At 39.9% G+C, this 23420-nt stretch overlaps 1 protein-coding gene and 1 long non-coding RNA gene across 3 annotated transcripts in view; one reads left to right on the top strand and one right to left on the bottom strand.

Moving 5' to 3' along the window:
- The window catches only part of LOC110257660, an 87795-nt gene extending 65426 nt beyond the window's left edge, over positions 1–22369 (bottom strand). The window contains exons 1-2 of the long non-coding RNA XR_002340574.1: positions 22100–22369; positions 18096–18254 (exon numbers count right to left, since the gene is read on the bottom strand). This is a non-coding gene — a long non-coding RNA (uncharacterized LOC110257660). The remainder of the gene's footprint in view (positions 1–18095; positions 18255–22099) is intronic.
- The window catches only part of LOC102157658 (putative MAGE domain-containing protein MAGEA13P), a 118330-nt gene continuing 117369 nt past the window's right edge, over positions 22460–23420 (top strand). The window contains exon 1 of one of the 2 annotated variants that reach the window (XM_013986472.2): positions 22460–22606. The gene's annotated coding sequence lies outside the window, so the exon portion shown is untranslated. Of the gene's footprint in view, positions 22702–23420 lie in introns of both variants that reach the window. The other variant, XM_013986473.2, reaches the window with a different exon arrangement.

Below are 23420 nucleotides of genomic sequence, written 5' to 3'. Positions count from 1 at the left end.
TGAACCAAAAACTGCTCTAAAAATAATGTCTTCAAAGAAAACAAACAATATACATTCACAGTTCACTTACTTTGTCAAAGGCTTCTAAGGCACCCAGAATTGGATAAGTCATGTCCTTGATCCAGCTGACAGCTCTCAGATCTTCCCTCTCTCCTGCTTAAAATTCTCCCATGGTGTCAGGGTGCAGGGAGTGGTATGAGTATAATGGGAAAACACAAAGGAGTTCATTTGTGGTGATGAGACAGTTCTGAGTCTTGGCTGTGCTAGTAGTTCCATGAACTTACATATTTGACCACATATCTAGGCACTGTGGCCGAGCCAAGTTGACACATAAAGTTAACCATTACAGGGACCGAGGCCATAATAATTGGCCTTTATTATGAGTTTTGTCAGATAAAAAAACAAGCATTCACTTAAGTAAGGAGGGGCTTGATTTGAAAAGATAATTGCAATAGGTAGAATGCACCCAAAATCTTAAAGTGTCTCATAGGTTAGCCAGAAAGGAATTTCATTTTTGTAGTAAGGAGTGAATAAATTAGAAAGAATTGGTTATAGTGAAGAGATATGAACCAGTGGCATGACCAGCCAGTTCCTACGATGTTCATGGTCATAAGATGCTGTGACTGGAAACTGGGGCTGGAAATGTGTTTTTTTTTTTTTTCTTTATTTTTTTCTGGCTTTTAAGGCAGCATATGGAGGTTCCCAGGCTAGGGGCTGAATTGGAGCTATAGCCCCTGGCCTACACCACAGCCACAATAATGCCAGATTCAAGCCGTGTTTGCGACCTACATCACAGCTCACAGCAATGCCAGATCCTTAACCCACTGAGTAAGGCCAGGGATTAAACCTGAGTCCTCATGGATATTAGTTGAGTTTGTTAACCACTGAGCCATGACATGAACTCCTGGAAATGTATTTCCTTGTGGTCCACACATTTTCAGGAGGAATCATTAGGGAGTGTTCCAAGATTTGTTTCTAATATTTGTTTAAGCATCCCAATACTTGTTTAAACTTAGGGGTGAGTCAAAGTTCAGAACCTTATAGAAAGAAGAGAAACCTAACTTAAATTTGGTCAATAGATATTATGTTCTCATTGGCCAGTGGGGACAAACAGTTCACCTAATTAACATTTATAAGATCCTACTCCAGAAGAAAAAGAGGAAGACACATCAAGAGGTAGGAGGGGCGATTTCGCGGTATAAGCAACCCCATACCTCCCGGGGGGGAAGCTCCACAGACTGAAAACTAACTGGTTCACAGAGATTCACCTACAGGAGTGAGAGTTCTGAGCCACACATCAAACTTTCATGTGTGGGGATCTGGTATGGGGACAAAGAGCCCCAGAGCATCTGGCATTGAAGGCCAGTGGGGCTTGTGTGCAGGAGCTCCACGGGACTGGGGGAAACAGAGACCCCATTCTTAAAAGCCACACACAGACGTTCACGTGCACTGGATCCCAGGGCAAAGCAAAGTCTCCATGGGAATCTGGGTCAAACCCTGACTGCAGTTCTTGGAAGACATCCTAGGAAAGCAGGGGTGAACGTGGCTTGTTGTGAGGGAAGGACATTGAAAGCAAAGCTCTCGGGAATATTCAGCAGTGTGCCTTTCTCTGGAGGTGGACATTTTGGGAAAATCTGGCCCCACCCATCAGTCAGCTGCTGAGAAGCCCCAGGGCAAACAACAACCTAGGTGGGATCACAGCCACGCCCCTCAGTAAACAGGCTACCTAAAGACCCCTCAGGCACCCAGCTGCCTCTAATCCCATCCAGAGACTAAGCCCCACCCACCAGAGGGATTAAAATTAGCTCCACCTACCAGTGGGCAGGCATCAACCCCTCCCATCAGGAAGCCTACAGCAAGCCCCCCATACCGACTTCAGCCACAGGGGGGCAGACATAAGAAGTAAGAGAGGCTACAACTCTATTATCTGTAAAAAGGTCACCACACCAAAAACATATAAAAATGAAAAGACAGAGAACTGTCACTCAGATGAGGGAGAAAGGGAAAACCCCAGAAAAACAGCTAGGAGAGGAGGAGATTCTTAGCCTCCAAAAAAAAAAGACTTTAGACTGCTGATGCTGAAGATGATGGAAATAAACTGGAGGCAAAGATGGATAACTTACAGGAAACACTGAGCAAAGAGATACAAGATATAAAACTTAAACAAGAAGAGATGCAAAATACAATAACTGAAATAAAAAATTCACTAGAAGCAGCCAACAGCAGAATAAAGGAGGCAGAAGAATGAATAAGCGAGGTGGAGGACAGAGTAGTGGAATTACGGATGCAGAACAGAAAAGGGAAAAAAGATTGAAAACAAATGAAGAGAGTCTCAGGGAACTCTGCGACAACGTTAAACGCACCAATATCCGTATTACAGAGGTGCCAGAAGGAGAAGAGAGAGAGAAGAAGACAGAAAAAATATTCCAAGAGGTAATAGCTGAAAACTTCCCTAACATGGGGAAGGAATCACTCACTCAAATCCAGGAAGCACAACGAGTATCATATAAAATAAACCCAAGGAAGAACACCCCGACACACATATTAATGAAACGGTCCAAAATTGAAAAGACAAAGAGAAAATCTTCAAAGGACCTAGGGATAAGTAAAAAATAACATACAAGGGAACCCCAATAAGGATACTGGCAGATTTTTCAGCTGAAACTCTGCAGGCCAGAAGGGAGTGGCATGATATACTCAAGTGATGAAAGGAAAAAACCTCCAACCAAGATTACTCTGCCCAAATCTCTCATTCAGATTTGAAGGAGACATCAATACCTTCACAGTTAAGCAAAAGCTGAGAGATTTCTGCAACACTAAACCAGCCTTACAACAAATACTAAAGGAACTTCTCCAGGCAGAAAAGAAGAAGAGAAGAAGGAAAGAAAAAAGAGCAACAAAAACAAATCGAAAGCAATTAACAAAATGGCAATAAGAACATACATATTAATAATTACCTTAAATGTTAATGGACTAAATGCCCCAACCAAAAGACAGAGACTGGCTGAATGGATACAAACACAAAACCCATATATATGCTGTCTTCAAGAGACGCACTTCACTTCTAGGGACACATACAAATTGAAAGTAAGAGGATGGAAGAAAATATTTCATGCAAATGGAGATCAAAAGAAAGCTGGGGTAGCAATACTCATATCAGACAAAATAGACTTTAAAATGAAGGAAGGGACAATGAAGGACATTACATAATGATCAAAGGATAAATCCAAGAAGATGATATAACAATTTTAAATATCTACGCGCCCAACACAGGTTCACTACAATATATAAGGCAACTGTTAACAACCTTAAAAGGAGAAATCGACAATAACACAATCATAGTGGGGGACTTTAACACCCCACTTAACAGCAATGGAGAGATCAACCAGACAGAAAATCAATAAGGAAACACAGGCCCTGAATGATGCATTAAACCAGATTGACTTAATATATATTTATAGAACATTCCATCCAGAAGCAACAGAGGACACATTCTTCTCAACTGCACATGGAACATTCCATCCTGGGCTCACATCCTGGGCTACAAATCCAACCTCGGTAATGTTAAGAAAATTGAAATCATATCAAGCATCTTTTCCGACCACAATGCTATACGACTGGAAATCAACAACAAGAAAAAAACTCCAAAAAACACAAACATGTGGAGACTAAACAACATGCTACTAAACAACCAATGGATCACTGAAGAAATCAAAGAGGAAATTTAAAAATACCTAGAAGCAAATGACGACAAAGATACGACACTCCAAAATCTATGGGATGAAGCAAAAGCCGTTCTAAGAGGAGAGTTTATAGCAATACGAGCCCACCTCAGGAAACAAGAAAAAGCTCAAATAAACAAGCTAACTTTACATCTAAAGCAGCTCGAGAGAGAAGAACAGACAAGACCTAAAGTTAGTAGAAGGATAGAAATCATAAAGATCAGAGCAGAAATCAGTGAAATAGAAACAAAGAAAACTATAGGGAAGATCAATGAAACGAAAAGCTGGTTCTTTGAAAAGATCAACAAAATTGATAAACCCCTAGCCAGACTTATCAAGAAAAAAAGAGAGGACTCAAATCAATAAAATTAGAAATGAAAAAGGAAAAGCAACAACGGACATCACAGAAATACAAAGGATCATAAGAGACTACTACATCCAACTATACGCCAATGAAATGGAAAACCTAGAAGAAATGGACAAATTCTTAGAAAAGTACAATCTTCCAAGACTAAACCAAGACAAAATAGAAAAGATGAATGGACCAATCACAAGAAGTGAAATTGAAACTGTGATTAAAAAACTTCCAACAAACAAAAGTCCAGGACCAGATGGCTTCACAGGCGAATTCTATCAAACATTTAGAGAAGAGCTAACATCTATCCTTCTGGAACTATTTCAAAAAATTGCAGAGGAAGGGATACTCCCAAACTCATTCTATGAGGCCACCATCACCCTGGTACCAAAACCAGACAAAGATTCCACAAAAAAAGAAAACTATAGGCCAATTTCACCGATGAACATCAATGCAAAAATCCTCAACAAAATACTAGCAAACTGCATCCAACAATACATTAAAAGGATTATACATCATGATCAAGTGGGATTTATCCCAGGGATGTAAGGGTTCTTCAATATCCGCACATCCATCAGTGTGATACACCACATTAACAAACCGAAGAATAAAAACCATATGATCCTCTCAATAGACGTGGAAAAAGCCTTTGACAAAATCCAACACCCATTTCTGATAAAAACCCTTCAGAAAGTGAGCATAACGGGAACCTACCTCAACATAATAAAGGCCATATACGACAAACCCACAGCAAACATCATTCTCAATGGTGAAAAGCTGAAAGAATTCCCCCTGAGATCAGGAACAAGACAAGGATGTCCGCTCTTGCCACTACTCTTCAACATAGTTCTGGAAGTCCTAGCCACAGCAATCAGAGAAGTAAAAGAAATAAAAGGAATTGAAATTGGAAAGGAAGAAGTAAAACTATCACTATTTGCAGATGACATGATACTATACCTAGAGAATCCTAAAGACTCTACCAGAAAACTGTTAGAGCTCATTCACAAATTTGGCAAAGTCGCAGGATACAAAATCAATACACAGAAATCAACGGCATTTCTATACACTAACAATGAGAGAGCAGAAAAAGAAATTAGGGAAGCAATCCCTTTTACCATCACATCCGAAAGAATAAAATACCTAGGAGTAAACCTACCTAAAGAGACAAAAGACCTGTACTCTGAAAACTACAAGCCACTGATGAAAGAAATCAAAGATGACACAAATAGATGGAAAGATATACCAGGCTCATGGATTGGAAGAGTTAATATTATCAAAATGACTATACTACCTAAGGCAATCTACAGATTCAATGCAGTCCCTATCAAATTACCAAGGACATTTTTCACAGAACTCGAACAAAATATTTTAAAGTTTGTTTGGAAGCACAAATGCCCAGAATAACCAAAGACATTGTGAAAAAGAAAAATGGAGCTGGAGGAATCAGGCTCCTGGACTTCAGACTATACTACAAAGCAACAGTCATCAAAACCGCATGGTGCTGGCACAAAGATAGAAATATAGATCAGTGGAACAGGATAGAAAGCCCAGAATTAAACCCACACACCTATAGCCAACTAATCTATGACAAAGGAGGCAAGGATATACAATGGAGAAAGGACAGCTTGCTCAATAAGTGGTGCTGGAAAAACTGGACAGCCACATAGAAAAGAATGAAATTAGAACACTCCCTAACATCATACACAAAAATCAACTCCAAATGGATTAAAGTCCTAGATAGAAGGCCAGACACTATAAAACTCTTAAAGGAAAACATAAGCCAAACCCTCTCAGACGTAAATGACAGCAACATCTTCTCAGATCCACCTCTTAGAGTACTGGCAGTAAAAACAAAAATAAACAATTGGGAATTAATCAAACTTCAAAGTTTCTGCACAGCAAAGGAAACTCTAAACAACACAAAAAGACAACCCACAGAATGGGAGAAAATATTTGCAAGTGAATCGACAGACAAGGGATTAATCTCCAAAATTTATAAACACTTTCTGCAGCTCCATACGAAAAAAAAAAAAAAAACCCCATCAAAAAAGGGACAGAAGATCTAAACAGACAGTTCTCCAAAGAAGACATACAGATGGCCAAAAAAACACATGAAAAGATGTTCAACATCACTCATTATTAGAGAAATGCAAATCAAAACCACTCTGAGGTACCATCTTACACCAGCCAGAATGGCCATCATCCAAGAGTCTACAAACAATAAGTGCTAGAGAGGGTGTGGAGAAAAAGGAACACTAGTACACTGTTGGTGGGATTGTAAATTGGTGCAACCACTGTGGAAAGCAGTGTGGCGATTCCTCAGAAAACTAAAAATAGAACTATCATTTGATCCAGCAATCTCACTCTTGGGCATCTATCCACAGAAAACCACGACTCGCAAAGACACATGTACTCCAATGTTTATTGCAGCACTATTTACAATAGCCAACACATGGAAACAATCTAAATGTCCATCAACAGAGGAGTGGATCCAGAAGATGTGGTACATATACACAATGGAATATTACTCAGCCATTAAAAGGAACGAAATACCAGCATTTTTTGCAACATGGATGGACCTAGAAATTATCATGCTAAGTGAAGTCAGCCATACAATGAGACACCAACATCAAATGCTTCCACTGACATGTGGAATCTGAAAAAAGGACGGATGGAACTTCTTTGCAAAACAGATGCTGACTCACAGATGCTGAAAAACTTATGGTCTCCGGAGGAGACAGTTTGGGGGTGGGGGGATGTGCTTGGGCTGTGGGATGGAAATCCTGTGAGATTGGATTGTTATGATCATTATACAACTACAGATGCGATAAACTCATTTGAGTAATTTAAATAAATAAATAAATAAATAAAATAAAATTAAAAATTAACATTTATAAGATAAAGAATGGGAATTTGGAGGGCCTATACCTGCCCTCATTGAAGGTAAACAAGGAGGTGACCTGAAAGTCTTAGCTAGGTCGTTTGGGGCACTTACTTGTAGGCTGTTTCTCAGAACACAAAGCCACAAAATGTGGTGGTATTCCCTTAACAGTTGCTGTTTTCCAGGATCACAGGACTCTTGTAAAGTTCAGAATTGCCAGGTTTTATGTTAATCTAATTATGAGTTGGGCTTGTTTAATGTTTGCCATAGTTGTAGGTGCTAGAATTTTCAAATTTGTCTAGCTCTAGTCCTTGATTTTGTCTCTCCTATTGTCTTTGGGTTTCCCTAAAAATGCCTTCTTAAATAATAGAAGCACCTTCCTGCTCTTTAAGCTGTAATCCCCTGTTAGTGTACTGGAGCACTGTTGACTGAATGGTAAGGTACAGGGGGAGTAAGGCTATTTAATCCTGTTAAATCTGTCTTTTAGTTGTCTATGGGCTATGATCTTCACAAGCATTTCTCAACTCACCATCAACCCCCTCAACTGGGTGATACAGGAAACTGAAAAAGGACTGGTGTTGAATAACTGTCCCTTCCTTGTGTCTGAGAAGACTGGTAAAATCTTTTCCCTTGGAGAGTAGGCCTTTATTATAAAGAATGCTTTATTGCAAAATGGATACTTTTCTCTTCCAGACCCTTGAAAGAATGTTTCTTGACTCTTTTCTGTGAGAGATCTGATGGGATTCCTGGACCCCATGAATGCATGGAGGGCTTCCTAAATACTATAGCCCCCAAGATTTTCTGACATTCTAGTCCATATTCAGCCTCTAGCAATTCATCAAAGTTTTAGTTAAGTATACACTGACCAGTTTATGGCTCCAGGATCTTCTACTCCAGGTAAATTGATCTCACCTGTGATTCTTTGTATTTTCCTGTTATCTGTATTTGGAAGTGGATTTTGCCCTGTGACTTCTACTCTCCAGTGGGTCCAGGAAAAATCATGTCTTTAGTTTGCTCAGCCTTTTTCTTGCTTTAATGATGGGAGTTTTGACTGTTAAGCTCTTTATATGTCAGAGCTGAAAGCAGAAGGCCTCAATGTCATTATTTTTTATGATTAAGAATCACTTTACATAATTTAAATTATAGAAAATCAAATGTGCTAATTAAAGATTTCTTCTATTTTTAAATTTGTTTATATTTATCCTTGTGTATGATCTGCTGTTTCCACTGATATGGATATTCTGAAATTTTTCTTTAACACAGTTAAAAGTTGAAGGAAATTCTAATTTTCTCCATTTGGAGATGAAATGAACACGTCTCATATTTTCATTGAGAAATTATTTTACTTCTTGTGTACACCTGTTTTTATTTTTAAAAGCATACTCATGCATGGAAATTTATCCAAAAATTAAAATTTAATAGCTCATCATTTTATATTGATGTTTAAGATATGCTGTTGAATTGTAGAAGATGCTCTTAAAATAACATCAGTAATTGTATACAGAATTGGAATTAGGCAAACTAAATACTATTTAGAAACAGTATTTTGTCTCTGCTTAAGAGCCCAAGAATGTCTCTAAAGAAGACCACTGCTAGAATTCTTAAATCGGCTCAATAAAATAAAAGTCACTGAATTCAAAAAGCAAGGATTTATGGATATTATATGATCTCCTTTGGCTAAGGAGAAACACAAATACTGAGAAATAAAATAGTACACATTTTGATATATATAAAGAAATTTGGTATATATAAAGTAAAGAAATAAAATAGTACACATTTTGGTATGTATAGAGTAAAGAAATGACACGTGGAAATTTTGCTTGGGTCTTGAGACTTATCACTGACTTTGGATGACAACTGGAATAAAGGTTATAATTTAAAAGATACACTAAGAATAATAGATTTAAATATTGATAAAATATTATGAAAAGTGTCATGAACAAATAAGACAGTCGAAAACCTGGAAAAATTGTAAAAATTACAAGATTACAATTACCTAGGTGATTTTAGTTACAAAAACACAACTTTAACTGCCTTAAAATACATTTAGAAAATTCTATTTTCTCAGTTTGGGTAGATTCTAGCATAGTTATATCAGAGCTCTGGGTCTAATTGTCTGTTTTTCTCTTGACTCCATATACTTTTCAGTTTGGCACCCTTCAAAATCAAAGATATTTGTGACTGGCAACTGGAGCTATATTATCTCTTTTCCATTCTAAGAGAAGAAAATTTTCTACCTCCCATAACCATCAAAAAAACGTCTTAAACTTATTTCTGATTAGACCACTCAAACACAGTCACTCTGTTCAAGGAGTATTTCCATCACCATGATTGACTTAAGCTTGGGCTAGTGCCTATCCCGGTGGACAAGAGGGTGTATTTACCCCGATTTCCTTAGTTTAGTATTTTTCATGGGAGTGCTACTTGCCATCTCTGAACCAATTACTGATCAGCTTGGAAATAAAGTAGTGACAGTGCCTGAACTAATCACCAAGCAAAGAAGTGACAACTATCAAAGTATAAAAAGATTTTCTATTTCACTAATAATCAAATATATATTTTAAAGTGAGATTAGGAGTTCCTGTCATGGCTCAGTGGGTAACAAATGCAACTAGGAACCATGAGGTTGCAGGTTCGATCCCTGGCCTTGCTCAGGGGGTTAAGGATCCAGCATTGCTATAAGCTGTGGTGTAGGTCGCAGACACGGCTGGGATTCTGTGTTGCTGTGGCTGTGGTGTAGGCTGGTGGCTACAGCTCCGATTAGATGCCTAGCCTGGGAATCTCCATATGCCACAGGTGCAGCCTCAGAAAAGACATAAATAAATAAATAAATAAATAAATAAATAAATAAATAAATAAAGTGAGATTAATTGTTTACATATCATATGGGCAAAAATGAATAATACTATTTTAATACTATTTCCTATATTGGCTTGGCAAGTGTCTGAGGAAAATGGCATTCTCATCAATTTTTGGTGAGACTAAGAATTGGTAATAAAAACTTTTCTGAAAGATAGTGTGAGAATTCATATAAAAACTCTTTAAAAGAACATACATTTGAGGAAATCAAGATGGTGGAGTAGAAGGATGATGAACTCACCTTCCCCAACAAACACATCAAAAATGTGTCTACATGTGGAGCAACTGTCACTGAAAATAAACTGGAGACTGGCAGAAAGATTGTTATACAACCAAGGCTGCACAGGCAGGTCTACATGGGGTTGGGTAGGAGGGGAAAAGAAGCGATCAGGTTGGAACCTGCACCCTGAGGGGGGCACACAGAGGAGGGGGATATCACAGGCTCAGAGATCCTCCCTGTGGAGTGAGTGCTTCGAGCCATATATTGGCCACCCCCCAGCCCTGGGCTCAGACACCAACAAGACAGGTCCACTTACCCGGTTTGAAAAACAGTGAGACCAACAGGAGGACTATAAGAAACCTAGACTGCACTTGGGAAGAGCACCCACACACTTGCTTACTCATGAAACGAGGCAGACTGAAACTGCATGAGACTCTGGCTGGTTACCCAGAACTGCCCCAGGACATGCCCTGACCACACCGAGTGCCTGCTCTCATTCCGGGGTGCATCTCCCACTAGGCTGAAGGCTTCCATGGCTGAGGAGAGTGTGCAGGTGCAGGGGGTGGATCTGGCTCAGACCTGGCCTACATCTGGAGAGGTTGAGGGCAGCCTCACCAGTGCTCATGGAGGTGGCACACAGGGAGCATCTGGAACTCTGACTGGTGTGCTGGTACTGACCCAGTGCACACCCTGGCCCACACCGGGCACCCACTCAGCCCCTCCTGCTCCAGCGCTGCTCTCCCTTGGAAAAGCTTCCAATGCTGGGGGGGGGTATCTAGCTCAGACTTGAAACTCAGGGCTCCCCCACTAGCAACTGGGGGCCTAACCCTGCCCCGAATAGGGTGGTGTCAGTCACTGACAAGAGAAGCCATGGATCACACATGGCACTGGCTATGGCCCCTTCATCTCCAGCCTCACCTCCCACCAAGGTGAGAGCTAATAGCATACGCAAGGGGAAGATGTGATATGTGTTCATTTCAGATCCAGCTCTCCCACCAAAGTCACTGGGCACATCTAGGCTGTATAGGGATGCTCCCACACAACATACCCCTTCAAAATCGGTTTAGATAACTATTTCACCTAATTTCACATGGAAAAAGTTAAGCAAAATTAGAAGACAGAGGAATTTGTTTCAAATGAAAGAACAAGAAAAAGAAAAAACCCTAAAAAGCAACTAAAGGAACAGAGATAAATTATTTACTAGATAAACAGTTGAAATCATTAGTAACAAGAATGCTAAGAATCAGGGAAGAGAATGGATGAACACAGAATTTTAACAAGGAACTAGAAAATATGCTATTGCCTTTGGAATGGATAAGCAGCGAGATCCTGATGTATAGCACTGGGAACTATATCTAGTCACTTATGATAGAGCATGATAATGTGAGAAAAAGAATATATATATGTATGTGTGACTGGATTACCTTCCTGTACAGTAGAAAACTGACAGAACACTGTGAACCAGGTATTATGGAAAAAATAAAAATCATTAAAAAAATAAAATAAAACAGTAGTGAAAAGAAAACAAAAACAAAAAAAGAACAACACCAAAAAAGAAAATATAAAAAAAAACAGTCAGAACTAAAGAACACAATAGCTAAAATGAAAAACACTCTAGAATGAATTAGCAGAGACAAGGTGACACACAAGAACATATACGTAATTTGGAAGATAGAATAATGGAAATTACACAATCAGAATAGTTAAAAGAAAAACAAATAAAAAATGAGGAAAAAGTAAGAACAGTTTATGGGAATTCTGAGACAATATCAAGCATAACAAGGGTCTCAAAGGAGAAGAGAGAGAAAGGGGTCAAAATGTATCTGATGAAATTATGACTGAAATCTTTCCAAACCTGAAGAGGGAAACAGATATACAGGTATAGGAAGCATAGACAGTCCCAAACAAGATAAACTGAAAGATACCCACAAGAAGATATATAATAATTAAAATGGCAAAAGGAAAAGAGAAATTCTAAAGGAATCAGGAGAAAAACACAGAATAACATAAAAGGGAGCCCCCACAATGCCATCAGCTGATTTTTGTATAGAAACTTTGTGAGCCAGAAAGGAGTGACATGATATATTTAGAGTGCTAAAAGGGAAATACCTACAACCTAGGATACTCTACCTGGCAAGATTATCATTGAGAATTGGTAGAGAGATGGAGAATTTCTCAGACAAGCAAAAACGAAAGTAGTCATCATTTCTAAACCAGTCCTGAAAGAAATATTAAAGGGTCTTCTCTAAGTGGAAAAAAAGATTACAACAAGAAGTAAGAATTCATGGAAAAGGAAAAATCCCACCAATAAAAGCAAATATATAGTGAAGGCTGTTAATCAACCACTTAAATAAGCTATTAGGAAGATTAAAAAGACAGAAAAAATTGTAAAATCAACTATAATGGCAATAAACAGTGGAAGGGTAAACATGAAGATGTAAAATATGACATCAAAAACACAAAATGTGGTAGAAGGGAGTAAAAATACATAGCTATTTTAGAATGTGTTTGAACTTAAGTGACTACCACTTTAAAGCAAGCAGATTTAATTATAGGTCAATATATATGAACACCATGGTAACTATGTTATAATAAAAGCCTATAATAAACAAAAACTAGAGAGAAAGGAACACAAGCATACCACTAGAGAAAATCATCAAACCGCAAGGGAAGAGCCTAAAAGAAAAGGAAGAGACAAGTACTACAAAAGCAACCAGAAAGAAGTAACAAAATGGCAACATACCTATAAAAAAATCACTTTAAATGTCAAAGCACTAAACACTCCAATCAAAAGGGTGGCCAAATTAGATTAAAAAATAACAACAAGACCCATCTATATGCTGTTCACATGATACTCACTTCAGAGCAAAAGTCACACATAGACTGAAAGTGAGGGGATGGGAAAAGATATTTTATGCAAATGGACATGACAAGAAAGTTGAGGTAGCAATACTAATATCAGACAAGTTCACTTTAAAACAAAGTCTGTAACAAAAGACAAAGAAGAACATTGTATAATGGTAAAGAACACAAGAAGAGATATAACATTAATTAACATATGCATACAATACAGGAGTACCTAAATATATTAAGCAAATATTAGCAGACATAAAGGGAGAAAGTGGCAATAATAAAATAATTTTAGGGGACTTTAACACCTCACTTACATCAATGGCTAGATCTTCCCAACATAAAATCATTCTGACAATAGTGGTTTTAAATGACACATTAGACCAGTGGGACTTAATAGGTCTTATAGGACAGTCCATCCCCAAACAGCAGAATATACATTCTTCTCAAGTGCTCATGGGATGTTCTCCAGGATAGGTCATATGCTAGGCCTTTTCCTGACTTGTTCTCTTACTGGCAGCTCATCTCTGTCTGGTCTCCTCAAGCACCTAGTCCCACTTGTACCAGCCTCCTTACTTTATCAGAAGGGCACAGACAATGCTGAGTTGGGGCTTTTGCCATAGCTGTTTCCTCTGCCTAGAATTTATTCCCCAAGATGGCCAAAAGGTCAGTCTTTCACTTCTTAAAGTCTTGGCTAAAATGCCCTGGATTAATAAGGCCTTCCCTCACTAACCTCTGGGGAGGAAAAACTCCCCATTTCTCATAACCCATGAGTTTCTCTCTGTACTGTATAATTCGTGTTATGTTGTTAATGTTTACTTTCCATCTTCCCTGACTAGAATATAAGCCCCATGAAGGCAGGGGTCTATGTATCTTTGGTCATTGATGTGTCCCTTGCACCCACAAAAGTGCCTGAAACATAGGAGGGATTTAATATCTATCAAATGGGGAACAAAGATTACACCCAAGAATTACTGTTAATTTTTTTACAGTTAAATGAAAACAAATCCAGACTTAATGTAAGAAGAAACGTGATCTGAAAATACTACTGCAATAAGGAGAATGCCCTGACTACAAGTTTTTCCAGGGTCTCAAAATTGAACAGCAAAAGATGTTTCTTTATTAGGGAAGTGTAAGCAGGGCTAGCAGGAACTGTGTGTGTGTGTGTGTGTGTGTGTGAGAGAGAGAGAGAGAGAGAGAGAGAGAGAGAGTGTGTTTAGGGGCAAGTGGTGGGAATAAGCAGACAGCATGGTGGGGCAGTTTAACAGAAACTGTTTCTCTCTGTAGCGAGCTGATTCTCAGAATGAGCTGTTAAGGGAGCAAGGAATGTCTGAACCTCAATGCTGGCTCAAGCTTGGGGGAAACTAAAGTTCAGGGGAGAGAAGTCTGATGAAAGTTTAGTCAAGTCAGTGTGTATGTTATGAATAATTTTGAGCACTTGGTCAGTCTCTGTTGTTCTTTAAGAGAGGCAAAAATCTGTTCTTAAACATTATTATGGATAGAATTAAGAGTCACTCTGAGGTTAAGGTTGGTCAAAATATTTTGCAGTGTGGGCTGGCCTTCACATTCTTGTTTGCTTTTGTTTTGTTTTGTTTTTTGTCTTTTAGGGCCACATCATGGCAATGGAGGTTCCCAGGCAAAGGGTCAAATTGGAGCTGTAGCCACTGGCCTACACCATAGCCACAGCAATGTAGGATCTGAGCTGTGTCTGCGGCCTATACCACAGCTCACGGCAACGCTGGATCCTTAACCCACTGAGTGAGGCCAGGAATTGAACCTGCATCCTAATGGATACTAGTCAGATTCGTTTCCACTGAGCCACGATGGGAACTCCACATTTTTGTTGGCTTTGAAGTAATAGCTATGTTATATGTTGAGCATGTTGTCAAGTGACAGCTGTTGGAGGGTCTTAGAGATAAGGCACTGGTGAGAAGTATCCCTGGGAATACAATAACAAGAATGATGGTTAAAAGTTAAACAAGGGCATGAAACCAAAATCTGAGCTTGGAAGGGAGTCAGTCAAAAAGATTCTAGTACAATGAACCCAAAGTGTCCTTAGATGCCAAGTGAGAATCAGTGGTGATCTTATGCATTTTCCAGTTTGTGTTTTGAATACTTTTGGTAATGGCATAGACATCACAGATGTTTGGGAAAACCTATGATCAGCAGCTACTCTGACCCCTAATCACTATGTAAGTACCCCGTTGGAAGCCAGAATCATGTCCAATGCCAGATAGTTTTAGAGGACCATTGTTGGGGTAATGGTAGTTCTATGGTAATCATGGTGGTTCTGGTAAGACTGTCCACAGTCCTGCTTATTTCCCAGAGCAAAGCATGGATTTGTGGGAGTTTTTAAAGAACTCTAGAACTTTTGAAAGTGAGAAGACTTTGGTTTCTTAAATAATCAAGGACATGATAAAATCAACATAAAAGCACAAGGGATTACTCTAAGACACAATATTTCTGCCTTTTAGGTATATTACTTAGAAGTCAAAGAAAAACATATTTTCTTATTAAGAAGATGTACATATATACAATGGAATATTACTCAGCCATAAAATAGAATGAAATAATGCCATTTGCAGTGACATGGATGCAACTAGATTATCATACTAAGTGAAGTAAGTCAAAGACAAATATCACATGATATCACTTATATGTGGAATCTAATAAAAATGATGCAAAGAACTTATTTATAAAATAAAGCAAACACAGATTTCAAAATCAAACTTATGGTTACCAAAGGGGAAACTGTGGGAGGGGAGGGATAAATTAGGAGGATGAAATTAAGACATACACACTACTACATATAAAATAGATAACTAACAAGGACCTACTATACTGCACAGGGAAATCTACTCAATATTCTGCAATAACCTATATGGGAAAAAAGAATGGATATATGTGTATGTATAACGGATTCACTTTGCGGTTCACCTGAAGTTGATACAACATTGTAAGTCAACTATACTACCATAAAATTTTTTAAAGAGTATATCGAATCTAAAAAATAATACAAATAAATTTATATGCAAAACAGAAACAGATTCACAGATACAGAAAATAAACTTGTGGTTACCAAAGTGGAGGGGGAAGGAGAGAGGGACAAACTAGGGGTCTGGGATTAACAGATACAAACTCCCACACATAAAATAGATAAGCAGCAGAGATGTACTGTATAGCAAAGAGAATTCTAGGCATTATCTCATAGCAACTTATGATAGAGTATAATCTGCAAAAAATACTGAATCACTATGCTCTACACCTGAAATTAATACTATACGTCAACTATACTTCGACTTAAAAAAAGAAGAGATCAACAATCCTAGAAAATTTTGTCATTTAAGAGAGAAAATTCCAGTTTTGCATTGGCATAAAATTTGATATTAAAGTTATTTTCTTCATTATAAATAAACCCATTAATCTTTTGCTAGGTTTGAACACCACAAATAAAATTCCCCTCTACAACTTTTTATATGTACTTAAATTTTATCCTATATTTTCTTTTTATTTTTGAACAACCATTTTTACTTTAGGACAAAACCAGTTTTTTTTCTTGATTAAAAACATATCTTTTATACTTTGCATGCAGTTGTTTCTACATGTTACTATTATTCCAATAGAGTTTTATTCACATATTTTTTCATAGCATTTATTCACAGTAACTTTTATTTTAGAGAAAACTTAGAGATGGATAATTGTGAACTTCTGTCATAAATCAGTACTTTGTAGCAGATTGGCAGAGCTTATGAATATAGTCATAACTATCTTTTATAGTACAAATTGTCAATGAGGCAGAAATGAATCGTCATTACTAGACCCAAGCATATATAACCTTGAAAGTATGCTTAGTAGTGTACATGTATAATAGAACCACTCTGATTACAGAAATAATCATCACAGCATTGTAAATCAACCATGTGTCAATAAAACTTTAAAAAGAAAAAAAGAAAAATGTATGCTAGGTAATTAATATTTCAGTATTTTACCTTTTTGAAAAGTGATCCAGTTTTTTAATGAATATTTATTAACTAACTTAGTATAAGTCTAAAGTTTTAACTTACCAAAAAATCTTGAAAATTGTTTTCAGGCTAACATATTACAAAACTTAGTGTCAAAATAAAGTTTGTCCAAATAATGATTTAATTTCGTTCAACATAAATTTACATTTTTTACACTCTTAAACATTTAATAGATTAGTGCTAGTGTATTAAATCAATAAACTTGTTTGAGTTTAGGAAGAATATCCCAAATAGAAAATGTATGGTTATATTTTATCTAAACTTGATAACTGTGAACTGAAGTTTGGCACTTGCCATCTGCCTCTACATGGACTAAACATGAGCCACTGCAGCTACAAACCTGCAGCATCCCCTGAGTGGAGCTCCAGGTGGAGACCAGGAGCGAGGCACTCTGTACTCTGTGAAAAGTGGAAGAACGTGTCTTCAGATAGTCAGATATTTTTAGAAGACGATTTTATGTGCCCAATTCTTGGATCTCCTCATATCTAGAAAAACACTAAAATCCTTCATGGTGATGCCTGCTCCTTGTGACTGTTAGTAACCTTCAGGAGATCAGCAACAAACGCAGAGAGGTGGTCTAGAGATGAAGTGACTATAGGACTTTGAAGGGCTGAAGTGGGACGGAGAGGGTTTGGCAGAGGTGGATAGAAGGATGGAGGAGATAGGATGTTGAAGGGGGCCATGTAAACCAAAGGATTCAGGGAGCTGAAGGGAAGTTTGAAGGTCAAGAGAAGGAAGGAGGATGGGGGAGTAATGGGAAGGGATGGTATGTGCTGAGTAATTAGGGGGAGTTCCCATGTTTCTGAGGCCACCAAAGTTCTAAATTGTCTTCATTAAAATATTGCTATTTGTTAAAAGATATTGAACGGAATGAAGGCCATAATGGTCGAGCAGGGAAAGAAGAGGGAGGAAACACAATAGAGTGAAGGTTCACCCATGGGATTAATTAATGAAGCAAAGGTAAGACCTTAAAGGAGCCAGAGTAGAGTACCCCCTTTTATAGTCCCTGTCTGAAGGGCCAAGAAAATTTCCTCCCCTGTTTTCTACTAGGAGAGTCAAGGAAAAATAGAACAGTCCTTACACTAAAGAGTAGGGAAGTTTCTTGCTCAAGAGTTAGGAAATGATCCCCTATTCAAAATACTAGAGAAAAGTGTCTTTGCTCAAAAGAATCAAAATAACTCCTTACCATGCTGTAACAGACACGATGTCCAGAGCACTGGTTTGAGAACGGAATTCACCAAAGGATTCCCGAATTCGTGAACAAGGTGCCATTAGTTACCTGGGCAAAGGTGACAGGGTTCCACAAGGAAAGTCCAGTCTTGAGGCAATTCATGGCAATATTAAACTGTCAAAACAAATCCAGACTTAAGTAACAGAGACTTTATTCAAAAAGACTATTGCAACAGAACAGGAAGACTGCTCTGATCACAAGATCCACAGGCATCTCAAAATCAAACAGAAAAGGCTTTTTTTCAGCCTCTACATGGATTAAATCATGAGCCACTGCAGCTGCCAACAGGCAACAACCCCTGAGCAGAGCTCAGGGTGAAAATCAGGAGTGAAGAACTCTGTGTTCTGGAAAAACTGGAAGAATAGGTCTTCAGATAGCCAGATATTTTTAGAAGATTTTATGTGCCCAATTCTTGCATCTCTTCGTATCTAGAAAAACACTAAAATCCTATATGGTGATGTCTGCTCCTTGAGGCTGGTAGCAACCTTAAGGAGATCAGCAACAAACTTTTGTAAAATGTGTGTGTGGCTGCATGCACTTCCCCCTCACTTTTATCATATCCTGATATCCCCTCCCCCTTTCCTCTTAGGGTGGTATTTCAGAGCTATCTGAGATACCATCTGAAATACCATTGCCCTGTCTGTAGTTAAGGATAAAACAAAGAATGTCATGGTCATGATGAACGCAGTCACCTCCAAGGGTGAGAGGCAGTGAGTCCTGCGGACTGTGAAAACTCAGGATACTGGCCCTGATAGCAGAGGTGCATATCAAAGGAATGATTTCAATGAGCCCAGGCCTTTTGCTCCTGCTACCTGCAAAAACTCCTATATATCCTAGCTCCTTCCTTGCCTCCTCAAAGCAGTTTCTCAGGGCTACGTGAGATACTGTCTCAGTCCTAATTTTGCCCCAAATAAAACTCAACTCTCAACTTTCAGGTTGTGCATTTTTAAAAGCCGACTATAGGGAGGGATAAGCAGGGCTAGCAGAACTCTGCTGGGAGATGAGGGGAAGCTGGGGGGTGGGGGGTAAGCATGGTTAGAGCAGTTTAAGAGAATATGTTTGTCTTATGGACAGCCAGGAGTGAGCGTCATCTTAGCGATTGCTTAAGCTTAAGGGTGAATCAGACTTTAGGGGTCTGTGCAAAGAAGACTGAATGACACTTGGTCAACCTGTAGATGAAAAAATGTTGCCTGCCACATCAATAAGCAAAGAGTGTTAGAGCCACCACACCAGCAGCCACTGTAACCACCCCAACTGTGTGCTCAGAGGGGATTCAGGTTGGAGAAAAGCAGGATGCTGGCCCATCTAGATAGTTAAGATGCATATCAAAGGAATGACTTCAATGAGCCCAGGCTCTAGCATCTTCCCATACACAGAAAAGCTAAATTCATTAACTTAAGATGTCTGGTTTTCTTTAATTAACAGTACTTTTTTGATGTTCAGGCTACTGCTTTTTGTTGCAAAACTTCTATATATCCCAGCTCCTCCCTGATGTTTTTGGAGCAGTACCTTAGAGCTGTCTATCTAGAAGGCTGTCTTCCAGGCTGCAGTACTCAGTTTTGTTTGCCAAATAAAATATAATTCTCACCTTTAAGGTTGTGCATTTTTTTTAAAAGTTATAGTTGATTTACATTGTTCTGTCAATTTCTGCTGTACAGCAAAGTGACCCAGTCATACATCTATACACACTCTCTCATATTATATTTCATCAGGTACCATCAGAAGTGACTGGACATAGTTCCACGTGCTATACGGCTACGCATTTTTTTAATAATTTTTTTATTTTCCCACTGTACAGCAAGGGGGTCAGGTTATCCTTACATGTATACATTACATTTGCTACGCATTTTTTAAGTCAACAAACCAATGGGTTACTTATGAATAATTGTGAGCCATTACTATTCTGAAAATTCTTCCTGAATTCCCACTTTGCCTCTCTTTTCCCTTTGGTGTTGCTCAATGTGCTCCAGAATGATAAAAATATCATACTGAGGCAGAATACTAACTCAGTCAGTGTAGGAGCATGGGCTTCAATGCATTCTCTGATATGGCTATTGATTAACATTTGTGGTTTAAGGGCTCCAGAGAGTAATTCCCCACAGGCCTTGTTTTATTACAGGAAGTGAGCTTCCCCACAAGCTTTGTTTACTATAGGAAGTATGCCTTCCCCACAGGCCTTGTTTACTATAGGAAATGTGCCTTCCCCCACATGGACCTTAATCTTTAACCCACACCTCAACTGATAGAAAGGAATGAGAGGAAGGGTGACTTAGTCCAAGGGAAGAGAAGGACAAAGAAATCATAAAATTTATGGGACATTTCCACCCCTAAAACCCCTACTGGACAAGGACTGATATAGGTAACTGGGCAAGGCCAATGGGAGAAAACTGCATCTTTCTCGACCCCACGTTGGTTACCCACCCCCCCATCTTTAAGGGATAAAAACCCCCATAGGACAATAGAGAGCAGGGGGGCTCTTCCCCCCACTCCCAGCAGCCCTGGGAGCTACTTGCTTTCCGGTAATAAAGACTTTGCTTGCTTGCCGCCTGTGTGTTTGCAAAGTTCATTCTTTGACTGAACCCGGATTCTGGTAACATCTTCCCACAGCAATACTTTAGAAGGTCACATCCTCAGGAAAGCCAAGTTTCCAGTATCACCATGGCCTGAGCCTCTCAGACTTCAGTGTCCCCTGGTAAAACTTCAAGGAGATCCTAACCTTTTTCATCCTCACAGACAGGTTTGTCCAGAGCTATTCCTGCCACTCTCTTAGAACAACTACATAATCATCACTATCAGTAACTTGAATTAAGCAAATATTCACAACCATTTATCTGAGATCATGTCCACTTCCTATGCAGACACTGTCACTGACATTTCAGGTAAAATTGTAGTCATTTTCCAGCAAGGAGACGAGATCATGCTGCCCCCAACTTTTACTCAGGGTTCAGATGGCCCTTTCCACACCTGTTGACTGTGACTAGTGCAGGCACTGTCCCCTCAGGGAATGGCACTTCGTAAGTCACTTTTTTCCCAGGTAGTTCTTTTTGTTGTTGTTGTTGTTGTTGTTTTTTTTGTTTTTTTTTGTCTTTTTGTCTTTTGTTGTTGTTGTTGTTGCTATTTCTTGGGCCGCTCCCGCGGCATATGGAGGTTCCCAGGCTAGGGGTCGAATCGGAGCTGTAGCCACCGGCCTACGCCAGAGCCACAGCAACGCGGGATCCGAGCCGCGTCTGCAACCTACACCACAGCTCACGGCAACGCCGGATCCTTAACCCACTGAGCAAGGGCAGGGACCGAACCCGCAACCTCATGGTTCCTAGTCGGATTCGTTAACCACTGCGCCACAACGGGAACTCCCCAGGTAGTTCTTATATTCCTAAAAGGAACTGAATATAATCTCAGTGTATGGAGTAATAAGTATCTGGATAAAAGTTACTCAATGGTTTGGAACATAATCTTAGGTCTAATTATACAGTCAAGGGAGATTTTTTTTTTTTAATTTTTAAATTTTTTTTTTTTTTTGTAGGGAACTACCCTCAAAAAAAGGGCAGGAGCCACCCTTGTCTACCTGCTTCAGGACCATGTGGCAGGCCTCTGTGGACAAAGAATGTCACTTGCCATCTCAGTAAACAACGGGACATTTCAGCCACAAAGCCTGAAGCCACTGCAGCTTCTCGAGCCCACATCCCCCCCCTCCCCCCCCCCCCGGCCGCCGGCCACAGTGCTCCCTGAGGGGATTCAGGAGAAAGAAAACTGGATACTGGCCCTAGAGAGTTAAGATGTATATTTTAACTAAATAATTTCAATAAGCACAGATTCCAGTATCTTCCCACACACAGAAAAGCGCTAAATTCATTAACTGGCAATATCTAGTTTTATGATTAGCGGTAAATTTTCAATGTTCGACTCCATGTTTGTTCGTTTTCGGCAAAATCTCCTGTATATCCTGGCTCCTCCCTTACCTCTCTGGAACAGTCCTCGGAGCTCTCTTAGAGGCTACTTCCCAAGCTCGCTTAAGGTCCAAACAAACTTCGGAAGTTTTAGGTCGCGCGTTTTTCTTCATTCAACACCTCCTCCATTTTCGCCACCATGGTGCTGTCTGAAATCTTTTCTCTTGTCTCTGACTGAAAATACTTAAGTTGACGTAACCGACTCTAACCCTTAGGCTACCTGTATTGAAGGCGTTAACGCTTTTCAGCTCCCAGAAGGGCCTGGGCCTGGCGGTGTGGGAACTACATTTCCCAGAACGCTCTGCGGCCAGAGCGCAGTGTGGCTGGACCAATGAGGAGTCCGGAGAGGGACGTTTCTGTCTCCTACGCGCCACTTCGGGGCGGGACTTCTGGCCTAGCCCTCCTGGCGGTTATTTCATCTGTTCTTGGCTGAGTCCCCTGGATCAGAGGTTCCAGAGCAGTCGTACCCGAGGTGGCGGGAGAGAAAGCGTGATCCCCCTGCACAAAGGAGGGTCTCAGGTGCGTCAGGGCTGGGTTCGACGGAGCTCGGGTCTCCGCCCTTGTCCACCGCCGCCGGTTTTGTTGGAGGCGGCTATGCCGTCGGACTGACGCAGGTGGGTCCTGCTTTTTCCAGGTCGTCACCCAACCCGACCAGCACCTCTGAATCCTAAAGCCCCGAATGAAGGTGCCTGCTTAGGTTACTGAAACACAGGCAGCTGTGGCCGGACAATAGGGTGCCCCCGAGTGGTGTCCCCTCCCGACAGCCAGTGAGATAAGATATAGGAGAGTTGCAGTAGAGGGACTAGCGTGTACTATGGCTTAGATGTGAGACGGAATCGGGAGCATGCATTTGGCAAACCTAGGGAGCGTGAGGGGAGGAGTCACATCTGGAATGGCCACCTGGACAGCTGGACATTCCTTCCCAGGGCTCTACAGGCCTTGTGGAGTTGTGAACAGAAAAGGGACAAAATCTGGGTTAAGATTTTAAAAGTTTCCCCAAGGTGGCTCACAGAGAACGGGAGGTGGGAGATGGGAGGTGGAGAAACCCGTGAGGAGGATGCAGCAATAGATTGGGCCAGACCAGAATGATTGCAAAGCCCTTGCCCTAACTGCATCAGATGGTGTGAGGGAAGGAAGGGTGTGAAGGGCCATCCTAAGATTTTGTTTGTTTGTTTTTTCTTTTTTTTTTTTTTCCTGAACATGTGAGAGAATAGAGATGGAGATGTTGGGTGGAGGGAGCAGGGTGTGTGTTGGGAGGAAGGTCAGAGGTGGGATTTGGGGCTTGGTGATTGTGAGATGTTCAGAAGTAAATGTATGTATGTGTGAGAGAGAC

This window comes from Sus scrofa, chromosome X (assembly GCF_000003025.6).
Source record: "Sus scrofa isolate TJ Tabasco breed Duroc chromosome X, Sscrofa11.1, whole genome shotgun sequence".
NCBI classification, from domain to species: Eukaryota; Metazoa; Chordata; class Mammalia; order Artiodactyla; family Suidae; genus Sus; species Sus scrofa.
The sequence above is the reverse complement of the archived record's forward strand: the minus strand, read 5'-3'. Positions and strand labels throughout refer to the sequence as shown.